Here is a 25,601-nt window from a genome sequence, read left to right as displayed (position 1 = left end):
CCCTATGGGCGAGGAGAAAGGGACAAGATGTTCTCGGGACCTGTCAACGTCAGTTTACTGAGACGTTAGTTCTGCAGGTGGGGTGCCAGACAGCAAGGGTGTTATACCTTCAAGAGCATCTGGGGACACCAGGAAGTGACCCGGCCCCAGCAGACCTCTCCGCCCTATGTAGGGGATCTCAACAATAAACCAGGCTACTTTCACAGAATAACACTGAAAAACATAGAGCACATCAACATTTACAAAGCCTTTGTTACATATTATTTTACCTATTCTCATGATTACTTTGTGTTAATCCAAGATCAAAATATATAGACAAAATAAATATTAAAATGTCTTAATTCTCAGTATGTGATTCACACACACACTCACACCTTTATTCAGTTCAACAAATATCCATTTCTTGGTGTGCAGTGGCCAAACAGTCTATATATGCAAATAAATGAACATATCTCTCCCGATAATTAAGTGTGTGTGTGTGTGTGTGTGTGTGTGTGTGTTAGCTGTTCAGTCACGTCTGACTCTGTGATCCCAAGGACTGTAGCCCACCAGGCTTCTCTGTCTGTGGGATTCTCCAGGCAAGAATACTAGAATGGATTGCCATTCCCTTCTCCAAATTAAGTGTATATTTATTGCTATTTCATCTTTATTGTTTTAAACTACAGAAATGTTTTGTTCCTTGCTGATTACCACTATATAGGATTTTATAGTCTAATGTTTCTATTGTATATAAATCTCCATCTGAGAGTGAACCCATTTTTGAGTGCTTCAGTATACCACACGTTTGCTTCTATAAATCCTTTACAATGACAATACAGAGAAGATAAAAGCTACTAGCCTTTCTTACGGCATCTAATATGATTGAACAGCAGTCTAATACAATTTTAAACATAAGAAATATAAATATTCAAACTATCCATACTAATAAATTTGACAGTTCCTCAATAAGAAAAATCAAATTAATTGTGATATGTTAAATCTACGTTTGTTTTTACTGCTCTCACGATAATTTTGTCTTTATTTCATTAACATGGTCAAGAATATTAGAATATCCTAAAGTTTGAATACAGTGGAAATGTTACTGATAGTAAAACTGTAATGTCGTGTGGTAAGGTTACCTTGCAGAGGTGCAGTGTCTTTGTTAGAGTGATTTTATAGATACTGTCTTGTTTCAGTTTCATAAGAGCCTAGTGATTTGGTAGCAAATTACTAATTCCATTTACAGTTAAGGAAATTGGTGTCCAGGAAAGTCAAGCACCATCTCAAGGACTTAAACTAAGGCTTTTACTCCATCTCTTACCTTAGTCCTGCTATCGACTGCCTGACACAATATAGACGCTGAACTATTATGTCCTTCTCTGCCCATACGTTTCCCCAAAGGGGAAGCCGGCTGCCCCTCTCATATCACTGAAGGTGGAGGCCATGGCCTGGGAATCTCCTAATCTCTTATGCCCCGCCTTCCTCACCATGGCCCAGGACAGCTTGCCCCCTCCTCGCAGAGTCATCGCAAAGACCGGCCTGAACGACATCTACAAGGACCTAATGAACTGCAGGCCAGTCCCACACATAACGAGACACCAGTCTTTGCTCATGGAACATTCTCTAACACACGAAGAACACAACAAGCTCATGGTCTCTGCCCACAGACCCTTGTCCTTCTCTCACGCATCAGGGGCCAAACAGTTGGTGGCCTACAGTGGCGATTAAGGAATCGGCCTGGCGGTCAGCCCTGGCCAGCTGTGGAATCCATGCATTTGGCCTCATCGCCCGAAGCCACTGCCCGTGGCTAATACAGACACAGTGTGTCCATCCAGCAAAAATGCCCTGCTTTGGCAGCCCAGGCTCTCCCATAGCAGGCGGGGTTGGCACCATATAAGATCTCATTCAAGGAGCAGGAAAGAAACATGCCAGTTCCACTTACCAGGGTGAATGTTTCTTTGAGTTGCTCTACTTGAAACAGAAACAGGTTGGACACCCAGGGTCTAAATCATGACCACGTGACCGAGGGCCATGTCTGAGGAAGTGGGAACTCGAGGGGGCCCCTCCCCCTTCACTGTTCTCAACAACCCTGAGCACTACCTGTCTCAACCGTGCCAGTCTCCCTAAAAACAGTCTTTTCACCCCTTTATAGCAAAGACTCAAGCCGGAAGAGACTTCAGCGACCTCTTGCGAATAGAACACACATTCCTCTAAAGATGGGAAATAAAAAGCAGCATTACTTTTCATCATGCTCTATCAGACACATTCACACACAGTTAAATCCTCTGTGATGTGCTGAAAAATTCACCCTTGAAAGTCCCTAGCATTGCAGAAACAAGGAGCCAGTGCAGATAGACTTCTGACCCACAGGAGCCATCACTGGAATTACCCTCGGAATAACAGTATTGCTCTCCCTGCTGTCAGAGCAAGACATGAGTCAGCACAGACTTGAAAAAGGCATCTTTGCAAAACAGAGAAGTCAGATTAATTCACCTTGTAAGTCAAGAGCCCAAAGTGTAACACGAAGGAAGAATTGCAGCCGTTCTTAATAACAGAACTGCCCGGGCATGGTCTACTGGAAAGAAGGCATGATCACTACAGCCATTACATGACCCCAGATAAACATCCCTGATATGAAAGATTTACATAATACGCTTTACAGAGCCCAGACGTGGAGCCAAAGGTAACAGATACTTCTTATGGAGGGTGTTTGATGGTGTGTCCTGTGTGCCTGCTCGGTCATGTCCGACTCTTTGTGACCCCATGGACTGCAGGTTCCTCTGTCCATGGGGATTCTCCAGGCAAGAGTACTGGAGTGGGTTGCCATTTCCTTCTCCATGGGATCTTCCCGACCCAGGGACTGAACCCGTGTCTTGAGTCTGCTGCACTGCAGGTAGATGCTTTACCACTGGCACCACCTGGGAAGCCCTCATGTGTGTGTGTGTATGTGTGTGCAGTAAAGATTTCCAGTAGAATGTACTGCAGAAAAAATATCGTATATCAAATCTAATAAGAAAAATGTATAAATTATCCCCTCAAGTGTCCCAAGTGTTCTCTTCTGTGTCATAGAAACCTTCCTCGTTTTGCAAGGAGGTCCCCCAGAATGTCTTGTTCACATTTGCCTCCCCTGGTCAGATGCAAGGCCGTGGATACAGAAGGTATTCAATAGAGAAGGAATCATTTCACCACTCTGGCCATTTCCAGGCAACAAAGAGGCATCTATACTTTCACAGCATGTCTTGAATCGAGAGGATCTAGTGTCAGCATTTGGTCCATCAGAGGGCAGAGCTAATTGTTGGCAACAAGGATTTGGAGGGGCTACCACTGGCATTAGCTCTCTGGAGTCTCAGACTGACCTTTAAAAGCTCAACTATCTTCCAAGTTTATACAAAATTAATATGCCGTATGGGTGAATCGTATTAGTATGTGAATGATATCTCAATAAAACTTTTACTTTTTTTTTAGATTTTTTTTAAGGTGGACCGTTTTTAAGTCTTCTATTGAATTCATTACAATATTGCTTCTGTTTTATGTTTTAGTTTTTCGGCCTCGAGGATCTTAGCTCCCAGGCCAGAGATGGAACCCATGCCACCTGCACGGGAAAGTGAAGTCTTAACCCACTGGACCACTAGGGAAGTCCCTCAGGAAAGCTTTTAAAGATCACATATTAAAGATAGACTATATGATTGAAATAGATCTCATTTGATATTATCTAATATTATTATCTGACTTTTTGAAGGGAAAAGTAATATGCACTCATTCTCTGGAAAACCCAAGTTTCTCTAGAAGCCTGGAGGAGGGGACTTTGCCCACCTGACATCTGACAGTGGTGGGATGGGGGAGAGGGAATGTGGCCATTGAGCATTTAAGGAGGAGGAAATTGAGTCCATTTAAGGAGGAAAATGAGTCCATTTAAGGAGGAAAACAGTCATTGAGTCCATTTAAGGAGGAGGAAATTGAGCCTCTGAGAGATGAAGCATCAGAGCTAGTCTCATGTGCAGGCAGTTTTAAACCATGTTATCTGACTCCAAATAAATATATTTAAAATCTTGGGTAGTTTTTTCAGTCATTAGCGGGGCCTCTGAGGAACATGAGGTGACTGGGACACGCTCTTCAGGATCAGAATCTTCTTAGGATAATCATGGGGTTTAAACATTTCATAGACAAAAGCTTTAGTCAATAAACCCAGGGAGATGCTTGGCATATTATGCAAAATTGACGAAAACTGGATGTAATTTATATTGTAAGTTTAAAAACCTAACAAGTTAGTATCTTTATGCCCAATGAAATGAAATGAAATATTAGTTACTCAGTTGTGTCCAACTCTTTTCGACCCCATGGACTGTACCCCACCAGGCTCCTGTGTCCATGGGATTCTCCAGGCAAGAATACTGGAGTGGGTTACCATTTCCTTCTCCAATGAAGTAACCATTATTTATCAAGTAAGGTTCTGCTTATATAAGGGTGCCAGATTTAGCAAGTAAAAATATGCCTAGTTAAATGTGAATTTCAAACAAGTTTTTTAGATTATGTTTATCTTATACAATAGTTTCTGTAATTCATCTGGTAACCCTATTAGGACTTTTTTAACGGTTAAATGCATCATTGCATTAAAAACAAGGAGAAAGACTGAACCTCTATTCATATGGTGAAACAGTGCACAAATTCCAGATGCAGTAAAAATCCAAACTTCTCTCTAGGACTTAGTACTTTAATGAAATAAGAAGTTCTATGAAGTTTAAATGATCACCCATAAAAATATTCAAGCAGCTTTGACTTTTTTTTTTTAATGTCATTTTAGAACACTTGAAAAGGCCATGTAAACAGCAGAGCCCATATTTTCTGGACTGGATGACAGACTGGTGGTCTCAGCCAGAGCAGAATACTGAAAACAGACATTTGTCTGGATGGAACATTGCTGTACGTGAACCACCAATGTCCCCGACAAGACAGAGAAGCCCAGTGGCATCCTGGGCTTCACATGCCCATGACCTCTGGGTGCCCTGATGCAGGGCCCCAAGGTGCAGGGGTCAGTATTTGGGGAGGGGGGCTGATCTCAGCGTTCACTGACGTCCAGTGAGAAAATCAAACTGGAGACTGTCCCATCAACCCCCTCTTTCTACAAATCAGGAATGGTTGGGCCTGTACTCTGTCTTAATATTACATTTAATAATGTGCAAAATGGGCTGCCTGCTTCATAAGGCTGCTGTGAGAATGAAGAGAGGCAGCAAGCATGAAACCGTGGTATCTGATGGAATAATTGTTATAAACTGAGTATGTCAGGCCTTGAAGGAAATGTAAAGATGGTCTACACCATACATCTCACCTCAGAGCTGAGGTTAAATGACTCTCCAATTAGCACAGAGAGGAGCCAAGGCTGAGGCAGGGCCACGCCCCTGGTTCCCAGGCCGTGGCCCTTCCCACTTCCTCGTGTCTCCTGAGGCGCAGGCACAACGGCCCATCCTGCCTGCAGTCTGACACAAGGCGCTCAGTGTGGAGTTTCAGGGAGGCAAAGGTGGTGAGGCGAAAGGAGAAAGGCGCATAAAATAGAAACGAAAGCAGTCCCAGCATTGGCAGTAGGAAAAGCAGGTTACCACCCTGGTTGTCCACCATCAGAACCACCATAGGAACTGTTCCCATTTCCAGTTTGGTGCCCTTTACATCATTCACTTAGCGGTCCTCAGTTGGACTCACAGCAGGACTGTTGAAGTCCTCAGTTCTGCCATCCCTCAGGACTTAAAGGGACCTAGGGAAAGGGACGAGCCCTTCCACCTCCAGCAGAACACGCCTGTGCCGACATGGAAATGTCTGCATCACTTTTACAAGAGATCCTTCCCTCTGTCTCTCTCAGTCGTGTCCAACTCTCCACAACCCCATGGATTGTAGCCCGCCAGGCTCCTCTATCCATGGGATTCTCCCGGCACGAATACTGGAATGGGTTGCCATGCCCTCCTCCAGGGGATCTTCCCAACCCAGGGGTCAAACCCATGTTACCTGCATTAGCAGGGGGATTCTTTTACCACTGAGCCACCTGGGAAGCTCTAAGGGATCCTTATCAAGTACTGAGTATGTTTTATGTACTCAGAGCTGATTAAGAAGCACTTGGTCAAACGATCATTTCAAAATCCATTCCTTCAGGGACATGGCAGAGAACCCTCTTTAGCCTGCTTCCCCATGGATGGGTGGACAGGTAGCTGGATGAATCGAAGGGAAAAATGACAAAACATCGCCTGAGTAGCTACATCTGTGCCAAGGATGGTGCTGCGCGTCTTCTAGATGAGCCAGATGGTGCTGGCTCATCTCAATCCTAGAAAACTGTGCGAACAACTGCCATCATCTCTAGCATAGGAAGGAACTGAGGCTCGCAGAAGCTGAGGGGGTTTTCAGGGTCTGCAGAGCTGAGATCTGAACCCAAGTCTTCTGAGAGCAAACCCAGTGTAGAGCAACACGAGATGTGCTGATGTAAGCCAACCTTGTCTTAAAGTAAGGCTGTCATGAGGCTTCCCTTCCTATCATGTGAAGAACAGAAAACACCATTTTCATCATGGAAAAGATCTCGAAAACCAAACAGGGAGCCAGGAAGGTATGAGAGTATGGTTGGTTTGAAAGAGAAACTGAAGGAGCCTTGACCTCGACAGAAAAGGAGCGGTTTGGCCAGGCAAAAAGCCAGAAAGGTAAAGAAAGGATGAAGGGACGGCCGCAGGAGGAAGGAGGACAAGGAACCGAGTGTCATTTGTCTACGATGTGAAAGAAGACTTTGCAGCAAGATTAGGGAAAGACAGCCGGTTAGTCCTGAGCAAAGCCAGTGGGATGTGATGCCCAGGCACTAACCTAGTACGTGCCTGGTTATCGATGTATACAGCTTTAAGAAACAACAGGCGAGATCCGCCTTCCAAGTGACACATAAAATGAGGCTGAGGATCTAGCTCTCCCGCCCGCACTGGAGAAGTCAGAGCTCCCTGGGCCATGACTCCAGGGAGCACAAGGGGTTGACCTGCATTCCGCCTTTCATCCAAACGGGCTCTCCTCGCACAGGGAAGACAAAGTCACACAAAATTAAGTCAGACACTGGCACGTCAGAAACAAACCCAGCCCTCTTCACCGAGGTATCAACCTCGTTTTAAGAAACAGAAAAGGAGCGAGAGATCTTTCATTGTTGTTAAAACTGGGATACTCTTTCTAAGAATTTAAGGATCACTGATTAAAATATAATTTAAAAACTATGGAAAACGTTAAAACACCCACTCAAAGCAGGGTGTCCCGATATTGCTATGTAGGATAAGTGGGTGATATGTGTGGACTCATTTCAGGGCGTGCAGTTTAAAGGACGATTGCTTTGCATCAGGCTGGAAGGCACTTGGGGGATCCCGCTTTACAATTCAACAGGACACTCCCAGGGCCCACACTCCGCCTTACAGCAAAGGGTCCATTGTGAGCAGACCCACAAGCCGGGCTGGAAATGAAAATGACAAAGCCCGGCTGTCTGAGCATCTCGGCGGGGGCGGGGCGCCTCGCCCACCGCCGCAGGCCGCGGCCCAGACTGGGGGGAGCGGAGAAAGGGCCCCTTCCTCACCGCGGCCAGGGGCGCTCAAGAAGTGCCCCAGTCCTCTCCAAAGGCGGCTCCCCCATCGGCCGCAGAGCCCGGGCGCCTCCCTCCGCCCCGCGGGGCCCGCACTCCCGGGGCCCCCTCCGGGCCCCCAGCCGGGGCCTCACACGCTCACCGGGGCTGCCAGGGCCGCGTCCGCCCTTTGTTGTCCTTGTGTCCCGTCAGCGGGTCCGGCGCGACTGGCCCCGCAGCCGCGCTGGTCCAGGCCCCGAGCCGGTGCCGCAGTCAGCAGCCCGCCCTCCCCTCCCGCACGCATGCTTTTTTTTTTATTTAAAGAGATAGAACCATCCCCAACCTCGGGTGTCGATAATGCTGCACCAGGCGGCCTGCTGGCTTGGGCTGGTGACACAGACCACAGAGAGCCCGCTGTCCCTTCTCTTCTGACTGCAGAGCTTCATTCGGAGGGAGGCACGGCTGCAGGAGGTCATCTCCGCTGGACCCAGGGAGACCTAGGGCCACGGTTGCCTTAGACAAGTCTTTAGTGGGTGGCATATTCCCACGGAAAACGGAGAGTCCTTGTCCATGTCCAGTCTGGAAATCCTGTAATTTACTAGAATCACCAAGAAAAATACCAGCTGCATACTTGCTGCTGAAACGCAATAAATACACCATGTGTGCCTTGCAGGTTCTAGCCCACAAAGTGGTTTCTGTATTTTATTTGGATTTGAGTAGGAGGTCCCAAAGGTTAAAAAAAAAAAAAAAAAAAGCATTCACTCATAATAGTTTGTAAATTGTGAAATGCTCTCCAGCTGTCAGAGGCGCTGTGTTTTCATTGTTACTGCCAGTTGAGTATTAAAAATACTGTAACAATAGATCAGATAGGATCTATCTCCTTTCTTCCTACAAGAGGGGCATGTGAAATCCCAGGAAAGTCTGTGTTTATAGACAGCCCTCCCCTCCGTGCCTTGGGTGGGTGCACTATGCTCCTCCGTCCAGGTTCATCCAGGTTCCATGTGGACCAGCCCACGTCCCCAGTGGTATCTGCATTGGAGGATTATCTGGGCGCAGATGGAGCGTCCAACCTCCGGGCTGCTTTACCCCAAAGGAAAATTGCTAACTCAGCTCAGCAAAGTCTAGAACTCTCCCCGGGGGAGACCGAGCAGGCCCCCAGTGCCAGAATCAGCCCAGAGCAAAGCCACCTGCCTCTCTGCAAAGCAGCCGCGTGCAAGCTGCCCTCAGGACACCAAACTGCCCGCAGGGAGTCCTTGGCAATCTTCGCCTCACGGAGTCGTATGTGTGCATAGTGTCCTAGGACTTGGTAGGGAGTGTTTCGTCCTAGCATAATCACCAGGTAAGGACAGAGGACAGGCTCCTATCGGGGGGGGAAAACTTGTCTGGGGAACCCTTTTCCCCTGATTCTCACTGTGGTGCCGTGTGGGCCACCAGTCACCTCTGGAGGTAAGCCTGACCCCCCAGTTCTTTTTTTGTTTTATTAATTGGAGGATAATTGCTTTATAATATTGTGTTGGTTTCTGCCATACAACATGAATGAAAGTCCCTCCCACCTCCCACCAGATTCCATCCCTCTAGGTTGTCACAGAGCTCCATGGGTTATACAGCGAATTTCCACAGGCTCTCGTTTTGTACATGAGAGTATGTTTAGCGTGCATGCTTCCATGCTACTCTCTCCATTCGTCCCCCCGTCTCCTTCCCCCACTGTGTCCACACATCTGTTCTCTATGTCTGCGTCTCCGCTGCTGCCCTGCAAATGGGTTCATCAGTACCATCTTTCTAGATTCCATATGCATGTGTTAATATACGATATTCACTCTGTATAACAGGCTCTAGGTTCATTCACCTCATTTGAACTGACTCAAATGCCTTCCTTTTATTGGCTGAATAATGTTCCCTCAGTACCAACAGCATCGTTTCCATGGTCCCAAGATGAATGAAGCCACATGGACCTTAGGTAGGTGCTGGGAAAATCTTCAATTGCTTGTTCACCCAGGATGATCATCTGCCCATAACTTTGAACTGTTAGATAAGCTCTAAGTGTTTGTAACTCCCCACTCCCCCACCTGCCAAGGAAAAGGGGTCCCTAAGAAGATGGATTTCTTTTGCATCAGGTAGGAGGGTGGGGACCCAAGTAGCAGAAGCTCAGAGGTGAGCCCAGTCATACTGACCTAGCTAGAAAGTCCCCAGGAGCCACGATCCAAGGAGAGGGAGAGCTGAGTGGATGAGGGGAGCCAAGAGAGAGCTAGAGGGGGCCAGGCACGGAGAGTGGAGCCGAGTGTTTCTACGAGGATGGAGGCTTTGGGGAGAGACTTAGAGAGTGAATTTCCAGGAAGCTGTGCTGTGTGCAACTCCTGCAGCGTCATTCTGTCCTGCCTCCCTGAAGCAGGAGGAAACCTTTGGTGAGACTGTCCCATCTCTCCTTACCCTCTGCAGCGGGTTTGGGATCCCTCAGAACTGCCACAGTACTGAGTCAGTGCTAGGAGCAAGAAGACCCTGGGGTGTCAGAGACATTTCTGCAGGGGATGTAGAGTCTGTCCCCAGGGGCTGGAGACCCCCAGGCAAGGACTGCCCTGTGCTGTGGCCTCCCCCCGGGGACCCCTGCCCCTAAGCAAGTCCCTCCTGACCTCTGTCTCTCCTTCTGTGTCAGTGTGGCCACCACCAGGAACAGGCTTTCTCCACCCCGGGCCTGGTGGTGGTGGTTTAGTTGCTGCTGTTGCTGCTAAATCACTTCAGTTGTGTCCAACTCTGTGCGACCCCATAGACGGCAGCCCACCAGGCGCCGCCTTCCCTGGGATTCTCCAGGCAAGAATACTGGAGTGGGTTGCCATTTCCTCCACCAGGGGATCTTCCCTACCCAGGGGTTGAACCCAGGCTTCCCACATTGTGGGCAAATTCTTTACCGACTAAGCCACCAGAGAAGCCCCAACTGTTTCCTTATATGTGTGTGTGCGCGCGCGCTAGTGCGTGTGTGTGCTGTGTGTGTTTAATCGCTCAGTTGTGTCCAATTTCTTTGCTGTCTCTCAAATAGATTCTTTATTCATCAAAACTGGCTCTTCAGAGCAGGTGTAGACAGGAATCGGGGTCCTGGGCGCTGCCTGCCATCTGTCTGCACAAGTGCAATCAGTTACACCAAGTCTCAGATTTTGCGCCATCGCTCATCCAGTGATAGTTTTGCAATCAAATGACAACACCTAGATTTTTTTTCTTAAATGACAGTTATTGCCTTATGCCAATTAGCCAGGCAATGTGGGTTTATTTTAGAAAATATGACAAATATAACCCCTTAGCCTACCATCTAACATAACTGCTCTTCATCATTTGATATATTTCATATATGTTGTTGTTTAGTCACTAAATCGTGTCTGACTCTTTCTGACCCCATGGACTGTAGCCCTCCAGGCTCCTCTGTCCTTGGAATTCTCCAGGCAAGAATACTGGAGTGGGTTGCCATTTCTTCCTCCAGGGAACTCCCTGACCCAGGGATCAAACTCGCATCTCTTGCATGTCTTGCCTTGGCAGGAGGATTCTTTACCACTGAGTCACCTGGGAAGCCATATTTCATATATATATATATATATATATATATACACACACACACACATATAAGTTGTATCTGGTTTTCCCACTTAAATTATGCGAATAGTTCCCTCTTTTATTCTTTGAGAACATATTTGTAATGCCTGCATCACAGCGCTTTTTACAGTGATAATATAACTTAATCAGTTGAGTCTCTATTGTTGGATTTCAGGTTGCCATACATAGTTTTCAGAAAGGTTAAACCATTCCCCCACCTGCTCACACTGCATAAAAGGGCCCAGTGGAATCCCGGTTATGCAGAATCCACCTGAAGAAGTTTCAACACCTCCATGAGCTTCCACTGTCATGACATTTACAGACGATTCCATGTGGTTTTACGCCCATGCTACAGGTTCCTGTACCATGTGGGTCAAGGGCACGACCTCCAACCCCACTGTCCAGATTCACCAGCTATAAACTTTATGCGTTCAGTTAAAATGTTGAATTCCTGGTACGTTCATCATGTTTGGATGTTGTTGTCAGAGGGTTTAGACTGTGCCGTAAACATGTTAAGGAATCGAAGGCTTCCAGATAATTAGTGATCATGGATCTCCTGCATTCAGGTCCATGACTGACTGTTGGTGCACACAGGTCCGAGGTCAACAGGTCTCCACCTCACCTCAAGCTGAGCCCTTGAAATGGCATACGAAAGTGTTATGTGGAGCCACCCTTGCCCAGAACCAGAAGGCTTAGCCAGAGGGGAAGCTGTGGCCACTCGTCTGGGGCTTTTAAGGAGCTGGCACCACCACCCTCTGGCTTCTTCTCCTGGAAGACTCCCAGACGAGACTCTCACCGTGGTCCACTTTTCTCTCCAGCCACATCTTGGGGCCCAACCCCTCTGCCCACATGGCCTGCATGGCCGAACTCAAAGTTCTTTAAGTGTCAGATGTGTGTTGACTCGGAAACAGTCGCTCAGCCTAAGAGCTGTCCACACCATCTCGGCACCTGCTCATACTTTTGGAGTCTTAGCTTGCATGTCCTTGTCCTAGACTCTGCTAGGTCATCTGTGTACATGGCCAGGCTCTCTCGTCTCAACAGCTGCTTTTGGCAGCTTAGCAAGCAGGCCTGGCTTCCCAGGGGGTGCTAGTGGTAAAAAATCTGCCTGCAATGCAGGTGACACAAGAGACAAAGTTTCGATCCCTTGGAGAAGGAAATGGCAAACCCACTCCAATATTCTTGCCTGGAGAATCTCATAGACAAAGGGGCCTGGTGGGCTACAGTCCATGGGGTTGCAAAGAGTCAGGCACAACTGAGCAACTGAGCACACAGATGGCTTCAACCTTGTAACTGAGCCAGGGTCTAATAAAGTCACCTATGCTTTTGACCTTCTGTTTCTTCATCTGTGAAATGGGAATACTGCCGTCCAGTGTGGGAGTAGGCAGTCCTCGGCATATAGTTAATAATCTCTAGCTCTTCAAATCGTAGAAGTTATTAATTTTGTATATTTCCTGCTTTAAGACACTTTCCCAGTTTGAGAATTATTACTTAAGACGTGGGAGTAAGACACTTGCCCTTAAAAACTACTATGTCAGCTCAGGTCAACTTCAGAAAATCCCCGGTTACATTTCTAAGAGCAGCAGAATGTTGCCTTGACAAGTCCTAAGAGGGACATGCAGCCCCTGAGCTGTGAGCGTGTGGGGAGCTTTGGACACAGCCAACTGATCCACGACCCCGTGATCACATGGGCCCCAGGGAAGCAGCGCCACCCATCTGGGGGTCCTTTCAGGTCCCCACAACCTCGGGCCATGGTGGCCATCTGGGCGTGTGGCTGGACATCTGTCCATAGCTGGACAGCAGGGACTGAGGCAGAGCACATTTCTTTCTCAGGCAGCCAATTTTTAAGGAAGGCTGATTATCTCATTTCACCAGATGTATTTATAATGGCTTTTATCAACTTCTCTACTGTGGGATATTTCAGATATATCCAGATACAGCTATAAATCTTTGTTTGCATTTAGAATGATTCTTTTATGCTATATTCTTTGACGTTAATAGTAGATCAGACAGAATGGACATGTTTAAAGCATCATGTCTGTATGTGCCTGCATACCCAGTGGTGTCTCAGTCTTTGCGACCCCACGGACTGTAGCCTGCCAGGCTCCTCTGTTCATTGGATTCTCCAGGCAACAATACTAGAGTGGGTTGCCATTTCCTCCTCCAGGGGATCTTCCCGACCCAGGGATTGAACCCAAGTCTCCTGTATCTCCTGCATTGGCAGGCAGTTTCTTTACCACTTAGCTACCTATTGTGCTTAATCACCCAGTCGTGTCCAACTCTTGCGACCCCATAGACTGTAGCCTGCCAGGCTCCTCTGTCCACAGGATTCTCCAGGCAACCAGTTGCCACATTGGCCTCCAGGAAGACTTTACCAGCTGACAGTCCCACCAGCAGGGGGTGAGAAGAACCACATGTATTTCTGGATGCACTGGAATCCAGGTGTTCTGCAGGACTTACTAGATATGAGGACGTCGTGAAGGACTTTGTGAAGGTGCTGCACCCTATCCCCTCCCCCACCAGGAAAGGGCCCCAAACAGTGACGGGGGGCGATGGAGCAGGATGAGAAAGAACACAGCAGCTGTGTTCAAGCCCGCACTTCCCACCTCCCACACGGGGCCTGGCAACATGACTTGTCTTCAGGCGTCAGTGTCCTTGAATGTAAAACAGGTGACAACAGAGCCTGCGTGCATGAAGAGCTGTGCACATCACCAGGCCCAGCTCCCCACGAATGTTAGCCAGATATTATTCTACCAGCGCCACCTATCCGCCTAGAGCAGCTGCTCTCCTCAGAGGCCCTCGATGGGGTCTGGTGACATGTGTCAGCCCAGGGCCAGCTGCCTTGGGTCACGGGTGACGTGATTCAGCGAATCCTTGGCCGCAAGGCTGGGCAAATGGCGGTATAAGCTCACCTCGGATCTGGGCGTGGAATGTGGAGAGGGTGGCCTGGGGACACTCGCCCCGCTCGGTGATACACAAACAGTTGCAGCATCCGAGGAGCCCAGAGAAGCTGGATGCAAGGCCAGCTCCACCCGCACGGCCCCCACCCAGGGCCCCCTCCAGACCACACGTCCCTTTAGCACAGGAATTTGGAACTGGGAGACAGAGCTAGGAAGCCAGTGAGTGATGAAGGTGAGACAAACAGGTGTACGTGTAAGAGAAGCAAGGAGGGCAGTGTGCAGGCTGGACTGTGAGACAGCAGAGGCTGTGCTTCAGGAGAGGAGGCGGGATGAGAGAGGGAAGCAGGTGCAGGAAGAGGAAGGTTTCCCTCGACAGGGAGTCGGGAATCCTAGGAAGGAGCCTTGTGCTCGGCGATGCTCCAGCTTCAGTCTCCAGCAACCTCTGTCTCCGATCCTCACGAGGCCTCTGAAGTCTACTTAAGGCCCTTTTATCTGAGCCACGTCGACGTTCCTGGCAACTGGAGGAGACCTGACTCGAGCAATTTCAATCTGTATTGACAGTTTTTATTGACTCTTATAAAATATTTCCCTGAGTTAGCTATGCTCTCAATACATAGTTTTTAATGGCTAAATAATGTTTTGTAGTATGGATACATTGTATTGTTGCTGTTCAGTTGCTCAGTCCTGTCAGACTCTTTGTGACCCCATGCAGTGCAGCACACCAGGCTTCCCTGTCCTTCAGTATCTCCCAGAGTTTGCTCAAACTCTTGTCCATTGAGTCGGTGATGGCACCCAACCATGTCATCCTCTATCATCCCCTTCTCCTCCTGCCCTCAATCTTTTCCACCATCAGGGGGAAAGAGTAGGCTCTTTGCATTCCACAAAGTCAATTACTGCTAATGCTATTAAAATAAATCCCAGGGAACTAAGAAATGATCCAGGCGACCCAGGATGAGCTCCAGTGTTTAAGAATCCTTTTACCCATTAGATGTGGCAACACACACACACACACACACACACACACACACACACACACACACACACACCCCAGAACTGACTGTGGAGATATCTAGCATAGTATGCCTTCAAGAACAATTCCTTGAGTGCTGCTTTCCTAACTGAACCCACTACAGATGTTCTTACGAGGACACGGGGCTACTTTCCAGCCTCCATCCCCATCCCACCATTGTAACCCATGTCATACCTAGTCCTACCTGACCTTAGCTGTGGGACAAGGAAATCCAGGCCACCATGGAGTCCAGCTGAGCTTTGGACTAGGTGCACAGAAACAGCACTTACGCCTAGACCCTAAATCTGTCTTTTCTTTCTAATGGATCTCCTAGATTGAAAGAACATAAAGTACCATGTTCTTTCTAAAGCAGAAATGGAATCACTGACGCAATGGACATGAGTTTGAGCAAGCTCCGGGAGTTGGTGATGGACAGGGAGGCCTGGAGTGCTGCAGTCCATGGGGTCGCAAAGGGTCGGACACCACCGAGCAACTGAACTGAACTGAACTGAATGGAATCAGCTCAAAAATTGGCACCGATGCTTGGTAAAACCTCGGGCCAAGAGAGGAATGTGGTCACCACCCTCCATTTCTAGATAGAATATTACCACTGCTTTTGTGGGTTTGGAGAGTATTTGGGGAAAAAGCCCATCACGCTCCCTCATGCAAACTTCACCCACACAGTAATGTGAAAGTCCTCCCGTTTCTACTCTTTCCCACCTAAACAGGATAGTTAGCTTTTCCAGCTGGGCTTCTCCCAAGCCACTAAATTCATGCCAGTCCTCCCATGAAATTTCACCCACCCAGTTTTAACAAATGCACAAGGGAGAAAACCCACAGCATAATTAAAGCAGCAGGACCATCTCTGAACACGAGGGAGCCCTTCTTTGTGTGCTTTGCCATATTTTTTCCAGTGATGTAGCTAAATCTCTTATGAGATAAGAGACAACAACAATGTTCTAGCTCTTATTTAGGGTTACTTAGGAATGATTGTAATCCCCTTAGGACAAAGGTTAGTTCTGAAAAAACTTGAGATGAAGTGTGTAAAACATGAAGCGTGTTTCACAAATAAAACACTGTCTTTTGCTGGAACGTCAAGTAAATATAAAGGTCTGGTGAACAGAATACACCGGGCTGTGACAGACACCGGTTCAAGTTTGATCTTCCTGACCCCACGCGAGTCCATCCGCTCTGCCGTAGCTCTTATCTAAAACGTGGTGTTAGAGATGAGGGGCTGCGTCCTGCATCTGGGTTAGCTGCACTCTGTATCAGCGACGCCTCCCTCATTAAGTTAATGAGAAGATGAAGAGAAGTTTGTGACGCACCTGCAATAAAAGTGGTCTTAATGGAGGAAAAAAAGAAAAAGACTTTTCCAGCCACCTTACTGAGGGTTTAATTGCTCTCCCTGCTACTCCCCTTGCTGAATTACTGCCTGGATGTGTCTCAGCTGCCCTTTACTTTTTTGCTTAGCATGGTGTTTCTTAAGAGGGCTTCCCCAGTGGCTCAAATGGTAAAAAATCTGCCTGCAGTGTGGGAGACTCGGGTTCGATCCCTGGGTTAGGAAGGTCCCCCGGAGAAAGGCATGGCAACCCACTCCAGTATTCTCACCTGGGAAATCCCATGGGCAGAAGAGCCTGGCGGGCTACAGACCCCCATGGGGGTCACAAAAGTGTCGGACACAACTGAAGCGACTAGGCACACAAGCGTGTGTTTAATAAATAGGCATTTTTAAACACTGTCAACATTTAAAAGTTGGAAGATTTCATGTACCATCCAGGTTTCTGGCTTCTCCTGACTGGAGGGCAATCTGAAGATACATGCCCCGTGTTCTCAAAGGACCGATGATGCAGGACACCCCCGACCAGGAGGGGCACCCCGCTGTGCGGGGTCGAGTTGGCTTCAGTTCACGAAAGGACCCCAAAGTGCGTCTGTACACAACACCATCGGATGTGCATGGGGACCTCGTTGGTGGAGGGCCAGGGGCTCTGCGTTTCCCATTCCCTCCCACCTCACCGCAAACCTCACGATGAAAGCAGCTTACATCCAAGGGCACGGGCGCTCACAGAGGGCAGGTCCACTGCCACTGACACCTGCCCAGTGCCCAGCGGAGAGCAGAGGTAGCATCCACGCCTCCCCTGCCAGGACACATGTGAGTCAGGCCCTGTGACCCTGTGAGTCAGGCCCCAAGAAGGGCCCTCCCCTGTTTGCTCACCCCAACAGAACCAGGCTGAGTTCCATTCAAAAGCAAATGTGTGTGAAGTGGTTTGCCATTCCCTTCTCCAGTGGACCACGTTTTGTCAGAACTCTCTGCCATGACCCATCTGTCTTGGGTGGCCCCATACGGCATGGCTCATATTTTCACTGAGACAAGGCTGCGGTCCATGTGATCAGATTGGTTAGTTTCCTGTGATTGTGGTTTCCAGTCTGTCTGCCCTCTGGTGGAGAAGGATAAGAGGCTTATGGAAGCTTCCTGATGGGAGAGACTGACCCTGGGGGAAACTGGGTCTTGTTCTGATGGGCGGGGCCATGGTCAGTAAATCTTTAATCCAATTTTCTGCGGATGGGTGGGGCTGTGTTCCCTCCCTCTTGTTTGACCTGAGGCCAAACTATGGTGGAGGTAATGAAGGTAATGGTTCAGTTCAGTTCAGTCGCTCAGTCGTGTCCGACTCTTTGCAACCCCATGAATCTCAGCACGCCAGGACTCCCTGTCCATCACTAACTCCCCGAGTTCACTCAGAGCACATACATCGAGTCAGTGATGCCATCCAGCCATCTCATTCTCTGTCGTCCCCTTCTCCTCCTGCCCCCAAACCCTCCCAGCATCAGAGTCTTTTCCAATGAGTCAACTCTTCTCACGAGATGGCCAAAGTACTGGAGTTTCAGCTTTAGCATCATTTCTTCCAAAGAAACCCCAGGGCTGATCTCCTTCAGAATGGACTGGTTGGATCTCCTTGCAGTCCAAGGGACTCTCCAGAGTCTTCTCCAACACCACAGTTCAAAAGCATCAATTCTTCAGTGCTCAGCTTTCTTCACAGTCCAACTTTCACATCCATACATGACCACAGGAAAAACCATAGCCTTGACTAGACAGACCTTAGTCGGCAAAGTAATGTCTCTGCTTTTGAATATGCTATTTAGGTTGGTCATAACTTTTCTTCCAAGAAGTAAGCGTCTTTTAATTTCATGGCTGCAATCACCAACTGCAGTAATTTTGGAGCCAAAAAAAATAAATAAATAAAGTCTGCCACTGTTTCCACTGTTTCCCTGTCTATTTCCCATGAAGTGATGGGACCAGATGCCATGATCTTCATTTTTTGAATGTTGAGCTTAAGCCAACTTTTTCACTCTCCACTTGCACTTTCATCAAGAGGCTCTTTAGTTCCTCTTCACTTTCTGCCATAAGGGTGGTGTCATCTGCATATCTGAGGTTATTGATATTTCTCCCAGCAATCTTGATTCCAGCTTGTGCTTCTTCCAGCCCAGCGTTTCTCACGATGTACTCTACATAGAAGTTATATAAGCAGGGTGACAATATACAGCCTTGACGTACTTCTTTTCCTATTTGGAACCAGTCTGTTGTTCCATGTCCAGTTCTAACTGTTGCTTCCTGACCTGCATATAGGTTTCTCAAGAGGCAGGTCAGGTGATCTGGTATTCCCATCTCTTGAAGAATTTTCCATAGTTTGTTGTGATCCACACAGTCAAAGGCTTTGGCACAGTCAATAAACCAGAAATAGATGTTTTTCTGGAACTCTCTCACATTTTCAATGGTGCAATGGATGTTGGCAATTGGATCTCTGGTTCCTCTGCCTTTTCTAAATCCAGCTTGAGCATCTGGAAGTCACAGTTCACGTATTGCTGAAGCCTGGCTTAGAGAATTTTGAGCATTACTTTACCACCGTGTGAGGTGAGTGCAATTGTGTGGTAGTTTGAGCATTTTTTGGCATTGCCTTTCTTTGGGATAGGAATGAAAACTGACCTTTTCTAGTCCTGTGGCCACTGCTGAGTTTTCCAAATTTGCTGGCATATTGAGTGCAGCACTTTCACAGCATCATCTTTCAGGATTTGAAATAGCTCAACTGGAATTCCATCACCTCCACTAGCTTTGTTTGTGGTGATGCTTTCTAAGGCCCACTTGACTTCATATTCCAGGATGTCTGACTCTAGGTGAGTGATCACACCATTGTGATTATCTGGGTCGTGAAGATCTCTTTGGTGCAATTCTTCTGTGTATTCTTGCCACCTCTCCTTAATATCTTCTGCTTCTGTTAGGTCCATACCATTTCTGTCCTTTATTGAGCCCATCTTTGCATGAAATATTCCCTTGGTATCTCTAATTTTCTTGAAAAGAGATCTCTAGTCTTTCCCATTCTGTTCTTTTCCTCTATTTTTTTGCATTGATCACTGAGGAAGGTTTTCTTATCTCTTCTAGCTATTCTTTGGAACTCTGCATTCAGATGCTTATATCTTTCCTTTTCTCCTTTGCTTTTCACTTACCTTCTTTTCACAGCTATTTGTAAGGCCTCCCCAGACAGCTATTTTGCTTTTTTGCATTTCTTTTCCATGAGGGTGGTCTTGATCCCTGTCTCCTGTACAATGTCATGAACCTCATTCCATAGTTCATCAGGTCCTCTATCTATCAGATCTAGTCCCTTAAATCTATTTCTCACTTCCACTGTATAATCATAACTGATTTGATTTAGGCCATACCTGAATGGTCTAGTGGTTTTCCCTACTTTCTTCAATTTAAGGCTGAATTTGGTAATAAGGAGTTCATGATCTGAGCCACAGTCAGCTCCTGGTCTTGTTTTTGTTGACTGTATAGAGCTTCTCCATCTTTGGCTGCAAAGAACATAATCAATCTGATTTCGGTGTTGACCATCTGGTGATGGCCATGTGTAGAGTCTTCTCTTGTGTTGTTGGAAGAGGGTGTTTGCTATGACCAGTGCATTTTCTTGGCAAAACTCTATTAGTCTTTGCCCTGTTTCATTCCGTATTCCAAGGCCAAATTTGTCTGTTATGCCGCATGTTTCTTGACTTCCTACTTTTGCATTCCAGTCCCGTATAATGAAAAGGACATCTTTTTGGGGTGTTAGTTCTAAAAGGTCTTGTAGGTCTTCATAGGACTGTTCAATTTCAACTTCTTCAGCGTTCCTGGTTGGGGCATAAACTTGGATTACTGTGATATTGAATGTTTTGCCTTGGAGATGAACAGAGATCATTCTGTCATTTTTGAGATTGCATCCAAGTACTGCATTTCAGACTCTTTTGTTGACCATGATGGCTACTCCATTTCTTCTAAGGGATTCCTGCCTGCAGTAGTAGATATAATGGTCATCTGAGTTAAATTCACCCATTCCAGTCCATTTTAGTTCAAAAGGTCCCATGCTACACTCAGGAGATGGGAATACCCACCTGACCTGCCTCCTGAGAAATCTGTATTTAGGTCAAGAAGCAACAGTTAGAACTGGACATGGACCAACAGATTGGTTCCAAATTGGGAAAGGAGTGCGTCAAGGCTGCATATTGTCACCATGCTTATTTAACAGGTATATATGCAGAGTACATCATGAGAAACGCTGCACTGGATGAAGCACAAGCTGGAGTCAAGATTGCTGGGAGAAACGTCAATAACCTCAGATATGCAGATACCACCCTTATGGCAGAAAGTGAAGAATTAAAGAGCCTCTTGATGAAAGTGACAGAGGAGAGTGTAAAAGCTGGCTTAAAACTCAACATTCAGAAAACTAAGATCATGACATCGGGTCCCATCACTTCATGGTAAATAGATGGGGAAACAGTGGAAACAGTGGCAGACTTTATTTTGGGGGCTCCAAAATCACTGCAGATGGTGATTTCAGCCATGAAATTAAAAGACACTTGCTCCTTGAAAGAAAAATTATGACCAACCTAGACAGCATATTAAAAAGCAGAGACATTACTTTGCCAACAAAGGTCCATCTGGTCAAGGCTATGGTTTTTCTAGTCGTCACGTATGGATGTGAGAGTTGGGCTATAAGGAAAGCTGAGTGCCAAAGAATTGATGCTTTTGAACTGTGGTGTTGAGGAAGACTCTTGAGAGTCCCTTGGAGAGCAAGGAGATCCAACCAGTCCATCCTAAAAGAAATCAGTCCTGAATATTCATTGGAAGGACTGATGCTAAAGATGAAACTCCAGTACTTTAGCCACCTAATGTGAAGAACTGACTGACTGGAAAAGACCCTGTGCTGGGAAAGATTGAAGGCAGGAGGAGAAGGGGAAGACAGAGGATGAAATGGTTGGATGGCATCACCAACGTGATGGACATGAGTTTGAGTGAACTCCGGGAGTTGGTGATGGATAGGGAAGGCTGGCATGCTGCAGTCTATGTTGTCACAAAGAGTTGGTCATGACTGAATGACTAAACTGAACTGAATTAACCTTGACTGAGCGAGAGGTCTGGGTATTTGTTTCTATTTCCAGTTTCTGATGTTTGCACCTAATGCTGGAGCAGTTTTGGAAATGAAATACGACCTCAGGATTGTGTTCCCCTCCAATGACTCAGGGGTCAGTGGTGGTATAGACTCGGAGGCATCCCCCAAGGAATGCTATATTTTCCATTGGCTCCTGACTGATTTCCTTTACATTATCCCAGTTGATAGCTTTCTTTCCTGCTGCCTGGGTTCCCTTTAGGACTATATTTTTATAATGGGCCAGCACCTGTCCCCTCCCCCACACCTCCATTGTCTCCATGGTCCCAGCTGGGTCCCTTATCTGGGACTGCTTGACTCCCATCTGAAAATAGCATGACCTGCATTGTGTCTGTTCTCTGTGGCTGCTTCCTCTTGGGCTTTTGAAAAAACTGTGGCCCTTTCCTCTCTATTAGGAGCACACTGAGGAGGCTCTGGATGCTGGCCCAGGAGGTGGGATGGCCGGTATCTGTTACTGACCCCCTTGAGTCGGCCTCCACAAGCGTCCTCCTGCCAGTGTCACTGGAGCCCATAGAACAAGACCAAGTTTGGTTTGGAAGCAAAGGAAAGCTTTATCGTTTGATCAAAGAGAGAGGAGTTGTGTTATTTCTGCTGTACAGCAAAGTGACTCAGTTACACACGTATGTACAATCCTTTTCATATTCTTTTCCATTATGGTTTGTCACTGGATATGTGAGTGTGTATAGAAATCCTCCACCAGAGGAGACAGACTGGAAATCACAATCACAGAAAACTAACCAATCTGATCACATGGACCACAGCCTTATCTCCCTCAACGAAACTATGAGCCATGCCTTGTAGGGCCACCCAAGACAGATGGGTCATGGTGGAGAGTTCTGACAAAACGTGGTCCACTGGAGAAGGGAATGGCAAACCACTTCCATTTTCTTGCCTTGAGAACACTATGGACAGCATGAAAAGGCAAAAAGGTATGACACTGAGAGATGAACTCCCCAGGTCGGTAGGTGCCCAATATGCTACTGGAGATCAGTGGAGAGATAACTCCAGAAAGAATGAAGAGATGGAACCAAAGCAAAAACAACACCCAGTTGTGGATGTGACTGGTGATAGAAGCAAGGTTCGATGCTGTAAAGAGCAATATTGCATAAGAACCTGGAATGTTAGGTCCATGAATCAAGGCAAATTGGAAGTGGTCAAACAGGAGATGGCAAGAGTGAATGTCAACATTCTAGGAATCAGCAAACTAATGGACTGGAATTGGTGAATTTAACTCAGATGACCATTATATCTACTACTACAGGCAGGAATTCCTTAGAAGAAATGGAGTAGCCATCGTAGTCAACAAGAGTCTGAAATGCAGTACTTGGATTAAGTCTCAAAAATGATAGAATGATCTCTGTTCATTTCCAAGGCAAACCATTCAGTATCACAGTAATTCAAGTTTATGCCCCAACCAGTAATGCTGAAGTTGAAGTTGAATGGTTCTTTGAAGACCTACAAGACCTTTTAGAACTAACACCCAAAAAAGATGTCCTTTTCATTATAGGGGACTGGAAAGCAAAAGTAGAAAGTCAAGAAACACCTGGAGTAACAGGCAAATTTGGCCTTGGAATACGGAATGAAGCCGAGCGGCTAATAGAGTTTTGCCAAGAGAACGCACTGGTCATAGGCAAACACCCTCTTCCAACAACACAAAAGAAAACTCTACACATGGACATCACCAGATGGTCAATACTGAAATCAGACTGATTATATTCTTTGCAGCCAAAGATGGAGGAGCACTATGCAGTCAGCAAAATCAAGACTGGGAGCTGACTGTGGCTCAGATCATGAACTCCTTATTGCCAAATTCAGAATTAAATTGAAGAAAGTAGGGAAAACCACTAGACCATTCAGGTATGACCTAAATCAAATCCCTTACAATTATACAGTGGAAGTGACAAATAGATTCAAAGGATTAGATCCGATAAAGTGCCTGGAGATCTATGGGTGGAGGTTCCTGACATTGTACAGGAGGCAGTGATCAAGACCATCCCCAAGAAAAAGAAATGCAAAAAGGCAAAATGGTTGTCTGAGGAGGCCTTACAAATAGCTGAGAAAAGAAGAGAAGCAAAAGGCAAAGGAGAAAAGGAAAGATATACCCATTAGAATGCAGAGTTCCAAAGAATAGCAAGGAGAGATAAGAAAGCCTTCCTCAGCAATCAATGCAAAGAAATAAAGGAAAACAATAGAATGGGAAATTCTAGAGATCTTTTCAAGAAAATTAGAGATACCAAGGGAACATTTCATGCAAAGATGGGCACAATAAAGGACAGAAATGGTATGGATCTAACAGAAGCAGAAGATATGAAGAAGAGGTGGCAAGAATACACAGAAGAACTATACAAAACAGATCTTCATGACTCAGATAATCACAATGGTGTGATCACTCACCTAGAGCCAGACATCCTGGAATGTGAAGTCAAGTGGGCCTTAGAAAGCATCGCTATGAACAAAGCTAGTGGAGGTGATGGAATTCCAGTTGAGCTATTTCAAATCGTGAAAGATGATGCTGTGAAAGTGTTGCACTCAATATGTCAGCAAATTTGGAATGCTCAGCAGTGGCCACAGGACTGGAAAAGGTCAGTTTTCATTCCTATCCCAAAGAAAGGCAATGCCAAAGGATGCTCAAACTACCGCACAATTGCACTCATCTCTCACGCTAGCAAAGGAACGCTCAAAATCCTCCAAGCCAGGCTTCAACAGTATGTGAACCGTGAACTTCCAGATGCTCAAGCTGGATTTAGAAAAGGCAGAGGAACCAGAGATCAAATTGCCAACATCCACTGGATCATGGAAAAAGCAAGAGAGTTCCAGAAAAACATCTATTTCTGCTTTATTGACTGTGCCAAAGCCTTTGACTGTGTGGATCACAACAAACTATGGAAAATTCTGAAAGAGATGGGAATACCAGAGCACCTGGCCTGCCTCCTGAGAAATTTGTATGCAGGTCAGGAAGCAACAGTTAGAACTGGACATGGACCAACAGACTGGTTCCAAATCGGGAAAGGAATACGTCAAGGCTGTATATTGTCACCCTGCTTATTTAACTTATATGCAGAGAACATCATGAGAAATGCCAGGCTGAATGAAGTACAAGCTGGAATGAAGATTGCCGGGAAAAATATCAATAACCTCAGATACACAGATATCACCACTCTTATGACAGAAAGTGAAAAAGAACTAAAGAGCCTCTTGATGAAAGTGAAAGAGGAGAGTGAAAAAGTTGGCTTAAAACTCAACATTTAGAAAACAAAGATCATGACATCGTGTCCCATCACTTCATGGCAATTAGATGGGGAAACAATGGAAACAGTGAGAGTTTATTTTTTGGGCTCCAAAATCACTGCAGATGGTGATTTCAGCCACGAAATTATAAGACACTTGCTCCTTGGAAGTAAAGTTATGACCAACGTAGACAGCATATTAAAAAGCAAAGACATTACTTTGCCAACAAAGGTCCATCTAGTCAAAGCTTTGGTTTTTCCAGTAGTCATGTGTGGATGTGAGAGTTGGACTATAAAGAAAGCTGAGTGCTGAAGAATGGTTGCTTTTGAACTGTGGTGTTGGAGAAGACTCTTGAGAGTCCCTTGGACAGCAAGGAGATCCAACCAGTCCATCCTAAAGGAAATCAGTCCTGAATATCCATTGGAAGGACTGATGCTGAAGCTGAAACTCCAATATTTTGGCCACCTGATGTGAAGAACAAACTTCTCAGGAAAGACACTCATGCTGGGAATGACTGAAGGTGGGAGGAGAAGGGGATGACAGAGGATGAGATGGTGGGATGGCATCACCGACGTGATGGACATGAGTTTGAGTAAGCTCCGCGGGTTGATGATGGACAGGGAAGCCTGGCACCCTGCAGTTCATGGGGTCGCAGAGTCGGACACGACTGAGCGACTGAACTGAACTGAACTGTGTTATACAGTAAGATCTTATTTATTCATTCTGTACATAATAGCCTGCATCTGCTTATCCCAACTTCCGACTTCAATAAAAATAAATAAATAAAATTTTAAATAATGGAGAGGCTAGAGCTCCTAGCGTAGAGCACCTGCTTCCTGCACAGGCTGAGGCAGGGTTGCTTCCTGGGTCTCCTCGGCATGGAG

At 46.5% G+C, this 25,601-nt stretch overlaps 1 protein-coding gene across 2 annotated transcripts in view; it reads right to left on the bottom strand.

Moving 5' to 3' along the window:
- SACS (sacsin molecular chaperone) overlaps positions 1-7,803 on the bottom strand; it is an 81,426-nt gene extending 73,623 nt beyond the window's left edge. For both annotated transcript variants that reach the window (XM_069602293.1, XM_069602295.1), the window contains exon 1: positions 7,701-7,803. The gene's annotated coding sequence lies outside the window, so the exon portion shown is untranslated. The remainder of the gene's footprint in view (positions 1-7,700) is intronic.
- Positions 7,804-25,601: the final 17,798 nt, after the last annotated feature.

Source organism: Ovis canadensis, chromosome 10, assembly GCF_042477335.2.
Source record: "Ovis canadensis isolate MfBH-ARS-UI-01 breed Bighorn chromosome 10, ARS-UI_OviCan_v2, whole genome shotgun sequence".
Taxonomy (NCBI): Eukaryota; Metazoa; Chordata; class Mammalia; order Artiodactyla; family Bovidae; genus Ovis; species Ovis canadensis.
The sequence above is the reverse complement of the archived record's forward strand: the minus strand, read 5'-3'. Positions and strand labels throughout refer to the sequence as shown.